Source organism: Bufo gargarizans, chromosome 4 (genome assembly GCF_014858855.1).
Source record: "Bufo gargarizans isolate SCDJY-AF-19 chromosome 4, ASM1485885v1, whole genome shotgun sequence".
Taxonomy (NCBI): Eukaryota; Metazoa; Chordata; class Amphibia; order Anura; family Bufonidae; genus Bufo; species Bufo gargarizans.
Window position 1 is genome coordinate 388101075 of NC_058083.1, and position 15494 is coordinate 388116568.

Here is a 15494-nt window from a genome sequence, read left to right on the forward strand (position 1 = left end):
CTTGTTGAAAGGCTGCAGCGACACAAGTTTAAGCTGTGGACATTTAGAAGCCATCAGTCATGCCTAGCATTGGCATGGCTGTGATTGTCCAGCGCACCATGTGACCATGCATGCATAAATGCCGGATCACATGGTGCACTTCCATTCTGCTCTGACTAGTGTAGGGACAGGACGCTGCTTTTTTGTTTGTTTGTGTTTTAAAGTCTGTGGGTGACCTGTAGGCATTTATGTGGGTGCAATACAACACCTTTGCACCAATGACAGAAAAACAATACTTAATCTGGCCTTTCAGTCTGTGGGTGACTTGTAGTAATTTTTGGTAGGTGCAATAAAACTCAATACTACTTTGCACCAGTGACACGGAAATACAATAGTTAATCCGTCTGTTAATTGTGTCGGTGACACAGCTAATTTTTGGGGAGCAAAACACTTCAATCGCCCCTGTGACATGGAAATACAATAGTTAATCAGTCTGTTAATTGTGTCTGTGACACATAGCTATTTTTTGGGGTGCAAAACACTTCAATCGCCCAGTGACATGGAAATAAAATAGTTAATGAGTCTGTTAATTGTGTCGGTGACACAGCTATTTTTTTGGGGTGCAAAACACTTCAGTTGCCCCTGTGACACGGAAATACAATATTTAATCAGTCTTTTAATTATGTTGTGACACATAGCTATTTTTTGGAGTGCACAACCCTTCGATTGCCCCTGTGACACGGAAATACAATTGTTCGTGCAGCACCTAGGCCACAGGGGGATAACTTGTGAGATGACTGTGTATTGAGGAATAATAACAGTTAGTTCTTTACTCACAGTTTTGGCGCTCCCTGGGCTGAGCTGCAGTGAAGGAGAGAACAGTACCAAATTCTTCGGGGCACGCTCTATTATAGGGGACACTGGCCAGGTGGTGATCGAGGTGCACTTGATGGTAGTTAGATTTTCTGGGTGCAGCTGGGCCCCTGAATAAGGTAATTTTGTGACGCCATCACCTTGGTGGTGCAAAAATGATGAGAGTGGTTGTAGTATGGAGATGGAAGACTGAGACAGAGTTCATCCAACTAAGAACTTTACTGTAAACAGGGTCTTGACAGCAATTTACATCCAGATATAAACAGTCTCTTATGAACATGGAGGTTGGATGTCGTAAATCCAGGTAACAGGCTGTATATGTGGCTATATCTCAGGCTATAGTAGGAGGCTGTGTACACACAGGTATTTAGTCCTGAATCTGGTCCTGTTCTCAGTGACGGTGGTTTTAGGATCCTAATCTTCTACTTCAGTGTTGCTACAGATGGCCTTTCTGAACTTGTAATAAATTAATAAACGGTGAGGCTGCTGGAAGCTAATGAATCCTTCACCTTGGTACAAAGGTGCCTGAAGCCTAGTAAAATGGCTATTGTCCTCCTTTGTCTTTATATAGAAAATAATCTTTCACTGGGCACCCCGGAAGGGTGTACCGTAGAAGCAAGGTCCCACCTTTTGCCTATTCCTTGGCTTTGATAACTGAGAGAGGTCTGGGCTACTCTGGACCGTGGCGCTCCAGAGAGCTGAGAGGAGGGGGTCCTCTCCTTCCCCCCTGCTCCTCACTACTCATTCTACTACATCTCACCAACTCCCAACTAACTTAACTAGGCCTGAACTGAGGTATATATACTGTGGTGCTATCCCCATCTAGTCGTGTAATAGGTGTAATGCACCTAACAGCCTGTTAACAGGAATATTTATACAAAAGTGCAATCAACATGGTACACCATGCAATATAACAGATTTGCAGTGCCCACATACAGGAGTGGGACGCTGCATTCGTCTGTGAGCCAATTTGGTGGATGACCTTACAAAAATGAGGAGAGCATCAAAAATAGTGGACGTGGTGCTGCTGGTGTTAGTGGTCTTGGAGCTCCTGCCGCAGCGAGAGGACGTTGTCGATCTGTGCCAGCTATGTACCCAAATGAAACACCTTCCTACTAACATAGAACATAAGGAGATGGAGAAGTTTCCTCCTATATTTTGTAGGGATCAAGTCAGAGACACAGGCAACAGGACGTTCTGCGTCATTTTTTAGGGCCAAATACCGCTCTAAGAATAGTGAGGCCAGAACAAGTAGAGGCGGTAGTTGGTATTGGATGGCTGAGAGTGCCTCCAGATTGTCTTCTACCCGGTCCACTGCTGAAAGAGCAGAGTTGGCACCGGCGGCCCACAGTCACCTCAACCCCTTGCACATCAGCCAAGCAGTCTGAGCCAGCAATTCTTTATGTTTTCAATGACTTTGCTGGCAGGATTTCCATGGGTGATCCACCTAGCCCTGCCCCAGAAGTGGAAGAGATTGAGTGCACTAATGCCCAGCCACTTATGTTTGTGGATGAGGACATGGAAGCAGCAGCATGTCTCTCATGATGATGACGAAACACAGGTGTCAACAGCTGTGGCTTTCTGCACTGTGCAGAGTGGCAAGGAGGGCAGTGGTGAGGAGTGCGTGGAAGATGATGTGGAGGATGGTGAGGTCCTAGACCTCACATGGCATCCAGGTCATCCGCGTGACATGTGCAGTTCGGAGGATGAGGTGGGGGGTCACACAGGGCCAGCCACACATCAAAAGAGGGAGCAGGGTGCAAAAGCAGAGTGGCCGGCCCCCAGCCAGTATGCCTGGTACTGCCCACCACGTCAAAGGACATAGCACACTAAACCCAGCTCAATGGAGTTCCCTGGCGTGGCATTTATTCAATGTGCCATTTTCCTAATGTTTTGGGGCCAAACCAAAAAACAACCAAAAAAAGGAAGAAAAATAAACATTATAAAAAAAATGGTTGCCTGCATCTTCCACCTGCACCGCCACATCTGCCTCCTCCTCCACTTGGACCTTCGCCTCCTGGCTCAAGATTATTATGTCTTATATTGGCAGAGTAGAGAAGTATACTGGCCACACCCAGCCGTTGGTATATTCCAGCGCACTTTGTGCGTTCTCTTTGCCATTTTTCAGTTTTGGGGCCTACACAAACCAAAAAATGAAATGTTGGCTACCTCCTCCACCTGCACTCGTAACCCTGCCTCCTGGCTCAAGATTATTATGTCTTATATTGGCAGAGTAGAGAAATATACCGACTGCACCCCAAAAAATTGCTAAAGTTCACACACAGAATTGACAAACACATGGAAAAAAACAAAACAGAAACAGTGTTGAATTCCTCCCCCACCTCCTCCGACTCTTCCACCTACACCTACACATCCCTCTCCTGCACTACTTGGACCTCCACTTCCTGGCTCGTAATTATTATGTCTTATATTGGCAAAGTAGAGAAGTATACCGACCGCACCCTAAAAAATGGTCACACACAGAATTGACAGACACATTTAAAAAAAAAACTAAACAGAAAGGCCCCTTGCAGATGAGCGTGTTTGGATTAGGTCCGGATGCGTTGCAAATGCGTTCAGTGAAAAATGCGAGATTTCGCAGGCAAAGATTTTTGCCTGCGATCACGTTCAGTTGTTCAGTTTTTATCGCGCGGGTGCAATGCCTTTTGATCCATTTTGCATGCACGTGATAAAAAACTGAATGTATACTAATAACATCTCTTAGCAACTATCCGTGAAAAACGCATCGCATCCGCACTTGCTTGTGGATGCGATTTTCACGGGGGTCCGACAGGGGCTCCAGCAGTGCCGCGGCCTTCTCACTGTTTACCGCCGGCCCATTGACGTCACGATTAGTATCAACTAGCCTGGGCGCGGCTAAGCTCTGTTCACTTGAATGGAGCTTAGCCCCGCCCACGCTAGTTGATACTAGTTGTGACGTCAGTGGGCCGGCGGTAAACAGTGAGAAGGCCGCGGCACTGCTGGAGCGCCACTGCCTTCTCAAACAGCTGATCGGCGGGGGTCCAGGGTGTCGGACCCCCGCCGATCAGAAGCTGATGATCTATCCAGAGGATAGATCATCAGTTAAAACAAAGTGCAGAACCCCTTTAAGGGAGGGAAACGCATCGTCGTCCATACTCCAGAGGATCTAGAGAAAGCCTGACCTGCGTTGCGATCTCACTCCTTGGTAAACTACATAATAAACTACAAGAATTGAATCTTAATGACATTTGGAGGCATCTCAATCTCACAACTAAAGATTACACGTTCTACTCCAACCCTCATTCCTCCTTCCAGCGCCTTGACCACATTTTAATCTCTGCTTCTTTCCTACCATTTTGTAGTGTTTCTAGGATAGGAACTATTACGATATTGGTCTCTTACTCTGAACTCGCTGCCCTGCAAAGCTTGAAATTGGAGAACTAAAGGAGTTATCCAGTATCTACAACAGCCCCCCCAGCCCCCTCCGTGGGAATATACTTACCCCGCTCCCGGCGCCGCGCTGCTGCTTCTCCCTGTACACGGGGGGGGAGCCAATGGCAGGCGGGGACGGAGACGAGCCTCTCTAGTGTCACCCATGGTGGTAGGAAGGCTCGTCCCCTTCCCGGCCTGCCATTGGCTGCTCGTCCCGACACCGGATGTTTTAATCCATGTACAGGGAGAAGCAGCAGAGGTGGTGCAGGGACAAGGTGCGGCACGGGGAAAGGGGTAAGTATATTCCCTCAGACGGGCCGGGCACATGGGGTGGCTTTTGTAGATACTGGATAACCCCTTTAACAAATCACTTTTAAACAACCCCCAGCACTGCGAGAAGATCAAGAGTAAACTATCTTCTTACTTTTCTCTCAACGTTTCGTCTGTCAGTATTTATTGCACTAGGCACAAAAATAAAGAGGGATTAACAATAAGCCATTGGGCCAGATTTATCATTAGCTCAAGTCAGAATAATGGAGTGAAAAAGTCTCAAAAAAATGCGCAAACGCTAAAACTGCGAACAAATTTGCGACTTTTTTCTGCTCTGCACTATGCTCGCCAGTTTTCTGAAAGTGGGCGTGTTTTCTTATGTAAATGAATCTCTAGACAGATTTACTATTGGGACTATTTAAAAAGTCGCAAAAAAGTCCCCAAAAAATGCGCAATTTCACTCCAGTGAGGACCATGCTTATCTTATGAGACTTTAATAGAACATGCGACTTTTTCGTAAAGATGTGCGACTTTTGCAAAGCTGCTTACTGACAGATAAACTGCTACCGTCAAACCACATTTATCACAGTCTTAAAGGGCCGATCATAAATCTGACTTGGCTAAAACTGACTTTAGCCATATGTGAAAGTGGAGTGAGCTGTCACAGAGTAATGATAAATCTGGCCCATTGACTCTATACTGGCACAAATCGCAGCCATAGAAAGAATACATAAAAAAATCTGCCATCACTATAGCACAGGCAGACCTGGTGAACCTCAGACTGGAGTTAAAGAATCTTCTTTCTCAGAGGGTGGCAAAGCATATGCTTTACTTTCAACATAAAATATATGCCCATGGGAATAAGGGAACTAAGATGATGTCCTCATTACTGAAAAAATTCTAAACAGTCATCTTAAATTCATAAGATTATAGGGAATGATGGCGCCCTACATACACCTTCAATTGTTAAATCCCTTCAAGAGTTTTATTCAGCCCTATACAACCTTAATCAGGAAGTGGGGCAGGAGGAGACCCTCAATAGAACTGAAAAGCTGCAATGTTTCTAAAAATCACTTAATTTGCCTTCACTCTCATCGGAGACGGGCACTCATCTGATTAGACTGGTTACCCACAAAGAGGTGCAAGCTGTTATTGACAGCTTCATCCCATGGAAAAGCCCGGGTCCAGACGAGTTCCCACTAGTTTACTAGTCTTACTCCCTCATCTCACAGAGGTTTGCAATAGGCTAATTAAAGGGCAATCTTTCCCTAGGCAATCGCAGGAATCATGTGTTATACTCATTCCTAAAGAAGGGAAGGACCCATTAAGTTGTGGTAGCTACAGACCCATCTCACTCTTGAACATTAATCTAAAGATATGGGCTGAAATACTAGCCATTAGATTGAGCGCTGCACTGCCGCTACTTTTAGGGTGTGAGCAGTCTGGCTTTGTGAGAGGCAGAAAGGGTCGGTACAACGCTTATCGTATATTCCATACCATCCATGTGGCACATCATAGGAAAACTCCTCTAGTGCTTCTGAGTATCTATGCCGAAAATGCATTCGATAGGGTCAACTGGGCGTTGATGAGAATGGCATTACACAAATTTAACATCCCAGATACTTTTATTCAGGCGATCTTCTCACTGTATGGGCAACCACATGCTAGGCTGTGGATAAATGGCATGTCTCCAGTTTTTGAGATCTCAAATTGAACGCCCCTTATCTACTTCTCTCTACGTTTTGGTGTCAGAAACACTGATCCAGTCAGTTCGCCAGGAGCCCTTGATCACAGGCATCCACAGGGCCGTTTGAAGGAATTTGGGGGCCCCAAGCAAAATAGACATGGAGGCCCCCCCCCTCCCCACCTTAAGCACGCAAAGCCTACAGGAACAACAGTATAGCCATACAGTTTAAGTTCACCCACACTTTATATAAATAAAAAAGGAGGTTTACAGTGAAAATACTGCTGTTGCATTTAATGTGCATGAAATTTGAACATTTTCAACAAATGAACATTTGCAAAAAACACCACTGTACCATACAATCTAATACAAAATCACAGTGAGATAAAGTTGCCACAGTGATTTTGTAGTAAAAAGATAACAGAGAGGCACGAAGCATTAACAGTCATGTTACTGCTGCGTTTTCTGCTGTCTCTTTCACACAGCGGATTACCTGCACAGGATCCACTCATGTTAAAGAGCCCTAAGCCCAATGCATGGCTACACTCACCCAGACCCAGACCTAATAAAATCTGGTCCTACCTTATTTAGGGTGTTGCTGGCGTCGGCGTGATGTCCGCTGGATCCAGAACAAGGTCCCTGTGGTGATAGAGAAAAAAATAATAATCACATAAGGAAGGGATGGTGACTGCCCCTGTGAAATCACCAGCAGGGGGCGCTGTGCTGGCCTGTAAGACTGAGCCATGCCAATGTATAGCAGGGTAATCTAGGACATTTTCCCTAGGACAATGCCCACCTTGTGATCCCTTCAAAATAGTTATGTCCTCCTTGTAGCCCCTCACAGCAGTTATGCCCACCTTTGTTTCTGTCACAGTAGTTATGCCTACTTTTGTGCCCCTGTAGTTGTAGTTATGGGCATAACTGTCGCTGTAGTTATGCCCAGATATGTGCCCCTGAACAGTAGTTATATCCAGATATGTGCCCCCTCACTGTAGTTATGGCAAGATATGTGCCCCCTTGCTGTAGTTATGCCCAGATATGTGCCCCCTCAAAGTAGTTATGCCCAAATATATTCCCCTCACAGTAGTTATGCCCAGATATGTGCCCTCTCACAGTAGTTATGCCCAGATATGTGCCCCCTCAAAGTAGTTATGCCCAAATATATTCCCCTCACAGTAGTTATGCCCAGATATGTGCCCTCTCACAGTAGTTATGCCCAGATATGTGCCCTCTCACAGTAGTTATGCCCAGATATGTGCCCTCTCACAGTAGTTATGCCCAGATATGTGCCCCTCACAGTAGTTATGCCCAGAAAGGTGCCCCTCACTGCCTCACAGGATCTGAGAACCTGCTGCTGGAGATTTCTGAAGTCGCTATCTTCCAAGAGCAGGCCTCCAAGGCTGAAGTGAGCCGGGCAAGCTCTATTATGGCATAACAGACATTTAATAAACTGGAAGATGGTAACAATCTTACTAGGTGGAGGATAGAAAAAACTCTCAGTATAAGGATACCAGGAACATCCATGGTGTGCAATTCTTCAGATGCTCAGCACAGAATCCGGGTCCAGGCTGTACTGGACATCACTATGGCCTACAAGTTACCAGATGTTGGGGATACTCCCCATGGGCTGCAACTAAAATAAAACTATTCATCCTGCCATGGTGTTTAATAGGGATTCTCCAGGAATTAAAAAAAAAGAAAATACTTAGGCTAGTTTCACACTAGCGTTCGGCTGTCCGCTCGTGAGCTCTGTTTGAAGGGGCTCACGAGCGGACCCGAACGCTTCCGTCCAGCCCTGATGTAGTCTGGATGCGGATCCGCTCAGACTGCATCAGTCTGGCGGCGTTCAGCCTCCGCTCCGCTCAGCAGGCGGACACCTGAACGCTGCTTGCAGCGTTCGGGTGTCCGCCTGGCCGTGCGGAGGCGTGCGGATCCGTCCAGACTTACAATGTAAGTCAATGGGGACGGATCCGTTTGAAGATGCCACAATATGGCTCAATCTTCAAGCGGATCCGTCCCCCATTGACTTTCAATGTAAAAGTCTGGACGGATCCGCTCAGGCTAATTTCACACTTAGCTTTTTTTTGCCAATATAATGCAGACGGATCCGTTCTGAACGGAGCCTCCGTCTGCATTATTATGATCGGATCCGTTCAGAACGGATCCGATCGAACGCTAGTGTGAAAGTAGCCTCACATGCGCATACTGCACATCACACATGTTATTACATGCAGACACATAGTACACATCACACGTTATTACATACAGGCACATAGTACACATCAAACATGTTATTACATACAGGCACATGGTACACATCACACATGTTATTACATCCAGGCACATGGTACACATCACACATGTTATTACATCCAGGCACATGGTACACATCACACATGTTATTACATACAGACACCTAGTACCATCACACATGTTATTACATCCAGGCACATGGTACACATCACACATGTTATTACATCCAGGCACATGGTACACATCACACATGTTATTACATCCAGGCACATGGTACACATCACACATGTTATTACATCCAGGCACATGGTACACATCACACATGTTATTACATACAGGCACATGGTACACATCACACATGTTATTACATACAGGCACATACTACAGATCACATATGCACTCACTTTTATGCAGGATTCCTGGAAGGGCAGTCCTAACAGCTAGTAAGTAACACTGCCTCTCCTGACAACCCTCCCCCTCCGACCTCGGTCCAGACTACATAGCTGCATCATTTACTCCAGCTCTGGCTGTTTACACACCAGCAGCTGTGTAAATAAGAGGGTAAGGGTTAACAGGGCACCAGCTAGCCATGGGGAAGGGGGGCAGTGACCAGCAGTTCTTACTGCAATGTCGGCTCCTCTGATCAGGAGCAGGCTGGGAGGAGGAGTCTTCAGGCTGCTGTGTGCTGGACCGCAGGGCTGGCAGCAGGATTAGACGTCACCACCAGCACTGCTGCTCATTGGCTGCCTGCTACAGAAGTCAGGAGACTAGAGTAAGAGATCGCTGTGCCGCACAGGATTACAAACCCAGACTGTCAGGGTTAATCCCGGACGGGTGGCAACCCTACTGAGGCTCTCTATAGAGCGCTCAGGAGGCTGCAGCCTTAAAGGAAGCAAAACAAGCACCGGCTCTGCTTGGGGCCCCGGGCCAGCTCGGGGCCCCAAGCAATTGCTTGTTTTGCCTGTCTGTTAGCGACGGGCCTGGGCATCCAATATGGTTGTAACGGGGTGCCGAAGGCGCACTCGGTCTCCCATCAGCCGCAGACCTGCTGCTTAGCTTTGGGAGCGAGGATCTGGGTTTGACCTCGTTCCCAGGGCGGCTTTGCTAGCTGGGAGACTCCCTGCTCCTAGGTCTGCCTTAAGCGCTGAGCTGATCACTCGGTGCTCGACTAGTCGGTCTGTCGGTCATGTGACGCTGGCCACGTCACATGACCCTCACTCCCCACTATAAATACAGGCAGCCTGCTGGCCACAGGTTGCCTGTTAATTCTAGGTTCCTGGCATTTTGTTGGATTACTGAATACTACCTGACCCCGTTCCCTGACGATCCTTTGCTTGCTCCTCCTGTACTGCGCGTCTCTCCTGGTATCCTGACCCCGGCTTCCACCTGACGATTCTTTGCGGACTCCTGTTGTACTTCGTTTCTATCCTGGTATTTGACCTCGGATTTTCCTGACTATTCTCTGCTCATTCCTTAGTACTGCGTAGCTCTCTAGGTATTGACCCAGTCTGTTCACGTTCCGTTATTTGTCTTGTCTGTCTTTCCAGCACGTATCCTAAGTGACTGCCGTCTAGTTGTCCCCAGTTATTAGAACTTGCGAGGCAAGTAGGCAGGGCCAGGGGTGAGGGTGGAGCGCAGTGGTCACTATCCTGCCCCCTCTGTGTAGTGTACGTGATCGTGACCGTCACAGATTAACAGGCCATAACCTAACCACTGTATCATGAATCCTCTGGTGACCCTGACTGACCATGTCTCTAACCTGATGCAGATAGTGCAGGAGCTAGGGGAGAAACTTTGTTCTTTTGAGCTAGGACAAGGTACTTCCATTCCTCAGGCCTCCAGTCCGCATTTAGAGCCCCAGATTAAGCTTCCTGAGCCCTTTTCTGGAGATCGGACGAAGTTTCTTTCCTTTAAAGAAAATTGTAAAACTTTTTTTCTGTTTTTGCCCCGTATCCTCTGGCCCCGAGAGTCAACGCGTGGGCATTGTCATTTCCCGGTTACAGGGTGATCCCCAGGACTGGGCATTTTCTTTACCTGCTGACGCCAGTTGTTTAACATCAGTGGAGGGTTTTTTTCAGGCCCTGGGTACCCTGTATGATGAACCAGACAGGACACTGGTAGCCGAGACTGCTCTAAAGGTTCTGGTTCAGAGCAATCTACCTGCGGAGGAGTATTGCACCCAATTCAGAAGGTGGTGTGTTCTCTCAGGATGGAATGAACCAGCACTTAAGAGTCAGTTCAGGTCAGGTCTGCCTGATAACTTAAAGGATCTTCTAGTGAGTTATCAGCTTCCAGAGACTCTAGAGGAGATGATGACCCTTGTAGTCCGACTTGACCGATGGGTTAGAGAGAGACGACAGGAACGACAGTTCTCTCCTCAGGTGGTGGTTCAGCCTGAGGTCTATCCCAGAAACAACGCTGAGGTCTCTACCGAAGAACCCATGCAGGTCAGCATGACTCAAGGGAATCTGCGCCGCAGACGTGGAGTGTATTTTTACTGCGGAGATCCTGACCATTGGATCAACCAGTGTCCTAAGAAGGTCCTCTCCGTTAAGTCTCCCAAGGCAAGGCAACCTAAAGACCAGGTACACCCTGATATTACGAAATGTAAGCTGTTGGCACCTATAACAATATCTCTGGGGGTTAATAAATGGCCGGGTAAGGCCTTTATTGACTCTGGTTCAGCGGCCAGCTCTATTGACTCTGAGTACGTCATTAGACTGGGTATTCCAATTTTTTCTCTTCCTACACCTATCCATGTCATGGCTATGGACGCCACACCCCTGGTAGGTGGTATGGTGAAGTCATGTACCTCAGAGATTTCTTTAACTGTAGGGGTGTGCCACTCTGAGAAATGTTCCCTCTTAGTCCTGGAGAACTTACCAGTCGAGGTGGTACTAGGGTTGCCTTGGCTCCGATTACACAACCCCACTATTGATTGGTCCAGGGGGGAGTTAGTGAAATGGGGACCTAAGTGTGTGCTTGTCTGTGGTACAAGCTGGGGTCTCAGTAGAATCTGATATATTACCCACGGTCATTAGGGAATATTCTGATGTGTTCTCATCACCTACGCCAGAGGTTCTACCACACCATAGACCTTATGATTGCGCCATAGAGTTAGTAGAAGGTACCAGGTTTCCTAAGGGGCGTATTTATAATCTCTCTAAGCCTGAACGCAAGGCCATGGAGGATTATATTAAGGAAAGCCTCGGTAAGGGGCACATTAGACCTTCTGTCTCTCCTATAGGAGCGGGGTTTTTCTTCATTAAGAAGAAGGATGGTGGTCTTAGGCCTTGTATCGATTACCGGAAATTGAATAAGATCACTATCCAGAATAGATACTCTCTCCCATTGATTCTGGATGTATTTAACCAGGTTCTGGGGGCAACCTGGTTTTCTAAGATTGACCTGAAAGGGGCATATAATCTAATCCAAATCAAGGAGGGAGACGAATGGAAGACTGCGTTTAATACTCCAGCAGGACACTTTGAATATCAGGTTATGCCTTTTGGACTCAGCAATGCCCCCGCTGTGTTCCAAAACTTTATGAATGATATTCTTAGAGAGTTATTAGGTAAATTTGTAATTGTCTATCTTGACGACATTTTGATATTTTCTCCTGATTTCAAATCTCATGTGTCTCATGTTAGACAAGTATTAGAGGTGTTGAGGGAGAACCAGTTGTCCGCAAAAAAAGAGAAATGTGTCTTTGGTGTACAGGAGATATTGTTTCTAGGGCATGTCCTGACCCCTCACGCCTTCAAGATGGATCCTGGTAAGGTACTAGCTATTAAGGAATGGGCAAGTCCTTCATCCTTAAAGGCCTTACAACGGTTCTTAGGTTTTGCCAATTACTACCATAAATTTATTAAGAATTTTTCAGTAATTGCTAAACCGTTGACCGACCTTACTAAGAAAGGGGCGGATTTGGAGAACTGGTCTACTGATGCCATTACTTCATTTGAAACACTAAAAAAGACATTCAGTAGCGCTCCTATTCTGATCCAGCTAGATCAGGAGAGACCTTTTATTCTGGAGGTGGATGCGTCTGAGGACGGCGCAGGAGCAGTCCTTTCACAAGGTTCTGCTAGTCTAACTAACCTGAGACCGTGTGCATTCTTTTCCAGAAAATTTTCTTCCACCGAGAGAAACTACGACATAGGGAATCGGGAGTTGCTGGCCATTAAGTGGGAATTTGAGGAGTGGAGGCATTTTCTGGAGGGGGCAAGGCATTGTGTAACTGTTGTCACTGACCATAAGAACCTTATGTTTCTCGAATCTGCTAAGAGGTTGAATCCTCGTCAGGCTAGATGGGCACTGTTTTTTACTCGTTTTGAATTCTCCATTACTTTCAGGTCTGGAAGTAAAACCATGAAGGCTAATGCATTATCTCGGAGCTTCCATGCTTTTCAGCCTACAGAGGCACCGCCTGAATCCATCCTACCAGCAAATATCTTCGTAGCAGCCTTAACCCAAGATATCTCGACTCTCATTAAGGCTGAACAACATCTGGCACTGGCAACCACCCCAACAGATAAGTTGTTTGTCCCCATACAATTTCGTCTCCAGCTGTTGGGTGAGTGTCATGATTCTGCCTTTTGTGGACATCCTGGTTTTGAGGGCACTAGAGAGCTGGTTTCTAGATCTTATTGGTGGCCCTCTCTATTTAGGGATGTCAAGTCCTATGTGTCAGCCTGTGAGGTTTGTGCTAGGTCTAAGACACCTAGGACTCGCCCTGCTGGTAACCTACGACCTCTACCCATTCCCAGTAGACCCAGGTCCTATATCTCGATGGACTTTATTACTGACCTGCCGCCGGCAGAGGGTAAGACTGTTTGGGTAGTGGTCGATAGGTTTAGCAAGATGGTTCACTTCATTCCTCTGTCTAAACTCCCAAATGCCAAGACCCTGGCGTCTATTTTTGTGAAAGAAATTGTACGGTTACATGGTATCCCGGAAAATATTGTATCTTACAGGGGTGTGCAGTTTGTGTCCAAATTTTTGAGGGCTTTCTGTCAAAGATGTCAGATATCGTTGTCTTTTTCCTCTGCCTACCACCCTGAGAGTAATGGGCAGACTGAACGCCTTAATCAGTCTGTGGAACAATTCCTGAGGTCGTATGTTGCTGATGACCAGCAATTATGGGTTAAATACCTTCAGTTGGCTGAATTTGCTTTGAATAACCGTGTTAATTCTTCTGCTGGGGTCTCCCCTTTCTTTTGTAACCATGGTTTTCATCCCCGTTTTCATTCTGGGTCGTCCGTCTTCTCCTCTATCCCTGAAGCGGATAAACTCTCCTCCGAACTGTGCACAGTTTGGGCCCGGGTTCAATCGAACCTAGAAAGGGCTCAAAGTTCTCAAAAACTCAAGGCCGATAGGAGATGTTCCAAGGGGGTGAACTTTCAGGTTGGGGATAAAGTATGGTTGTCCTCCAAGAATCTATCTCTCAAGGTAGCTTCTAGAAAATTTGCTCCTCGTTTTATTGGACCGTATAAGATCACAGAGGTGATTAATCCGGTATCGTTTAAGTTGGAGCCAGGCCCGTCGCTAACAGACAGGCAAAACAAGCAATTGCTTGGGGCCCCGAGCTGGCCCGGGGCCCCAAGCAGAGCCGGTGCTTGTTTTGCTTCCTTTAAGGCTGCAGCCTCCTGAGCGCTCTATAGAGAGCCTCAGTAGGGTTGCCACCCGTCCGGGATTAACCCTGACAGTCTGGGTTTGTAATCCTGTGCGGCACAGCGATCTCTTACTCTAGTCTCCTGACTTCTGTAGCAGGCAGCCAATGAGCAGCAGTGCTGGTGGTGACGTCTAATCCTGCTGCCAGCCCTGCGGTCCAGCACACAGCAGCCTGAAGACTCCTCCTCCCAGCCTGCTCCTGATCAGAGGAGCCGACATTGCAGTAAGAACTGCTGGTCACTGCCCCCCTTCCCCATGGCTAGCTGGTGCCCTGTTAACCCTTACCCTCTTATTTACACAGCTGCTGGTGTGTAAACAGCCAGAGCTGGAGTAAATGATGCAGCTATGTAGTCTGGACCGAGGTCGGAGGGGGAGGGTTGTCAGGAGAGGCAGTGTTACTTACTAGCTGTTAGGACTGCCCTTCCAGGAATCCTGCATAAAAGTGAGTGCATATGTGATCTGTAGTATGTGCCTGTATGTAATAACATGTGTGATGTGTACCATGTGCCTGTATGTAATAACATGTGTGATGTGTACCATGTGCCTGGATGTAATAACATGTGTGATGTGTACCATGTGCCTGGATGTAATAACATGTGTGATGTGTACCATGTGCCTGGATGTAATAACATGTGTGATGTGTACCGTGTGCCTGTATGTAATAACATGTGTGATGTGTACCGTGTGCCTGGATGTAATAACATGTGTGATGTGTACCATGTGCCTGTATGTAATAACATGTGTGATGTGTACCATGTGCCTGGATGTAATAACATGTGTGATGTGTACCGTGTGCCTGTATGTAATAACATGTGTGATGTGTACCGTGTGCCTGTATGTAATAACATGTGTGATGTGTACCGTGTGCCTAGATGTAATAACATGTGTGATGTGTACCATGTGCCTGGATGTAATAACATGTGTGATGTGTACCATGTGCCTGGATGTAATAACATGTGTGATGTGGACTATGTGCCTGGATGTAATAACATGTGTGATGTGTACTATGTGCCAATGCCTGTATGTAATAACATGTGTGATGTGTACCATGTGCCTGTATGTAATAACATGTTTGATGTGTACTATGTGCCTGTATGTAATAACGTGTGATGTGTACTATGTGTCTGCATGTAATAACATGTGTGATGTGCAGTATGCGCATGTGAGGCTACTTTCACACTAGCGTTCGATCGGATCCGTTCTGAACGGATCCGATCATAATAATGCAGACGGAGGCTCCGTTCAGAACGGATCCGTCTGCATTATATTGGCAAAAAAAAGCTAAGTGTGAAATTAGCCTGAGCGGATCCGTCCAGACTTTTACATTGAAAGTCAATGGGGGACGGAT

The 15494-nt window shown here is 46.8% G+C and overlaps 1 long non-coding RNA gene across 1 annotated transcript; it reads right to left on the minus strand.

Annotated features, from left to right (window-relative positions):
• Window positions 1–821: 821 nt before the first annotated feature.
• LOC122935700 lies at window positions 822–8986 on the minus strand. Its single transcript, XR_006388817.1, has 3 exons — window positions 8878–8986; window positions 6803–6859; window positions 822–992 (listed from the first exon to the last, which is right to left on the minus strand). It is a non-coding gene; the product is annotated as an uncharacterized LOC122935700 (long non-coding RNA).
• Window positions 8987–15494: the final 6508 nt, after the last annotated feature.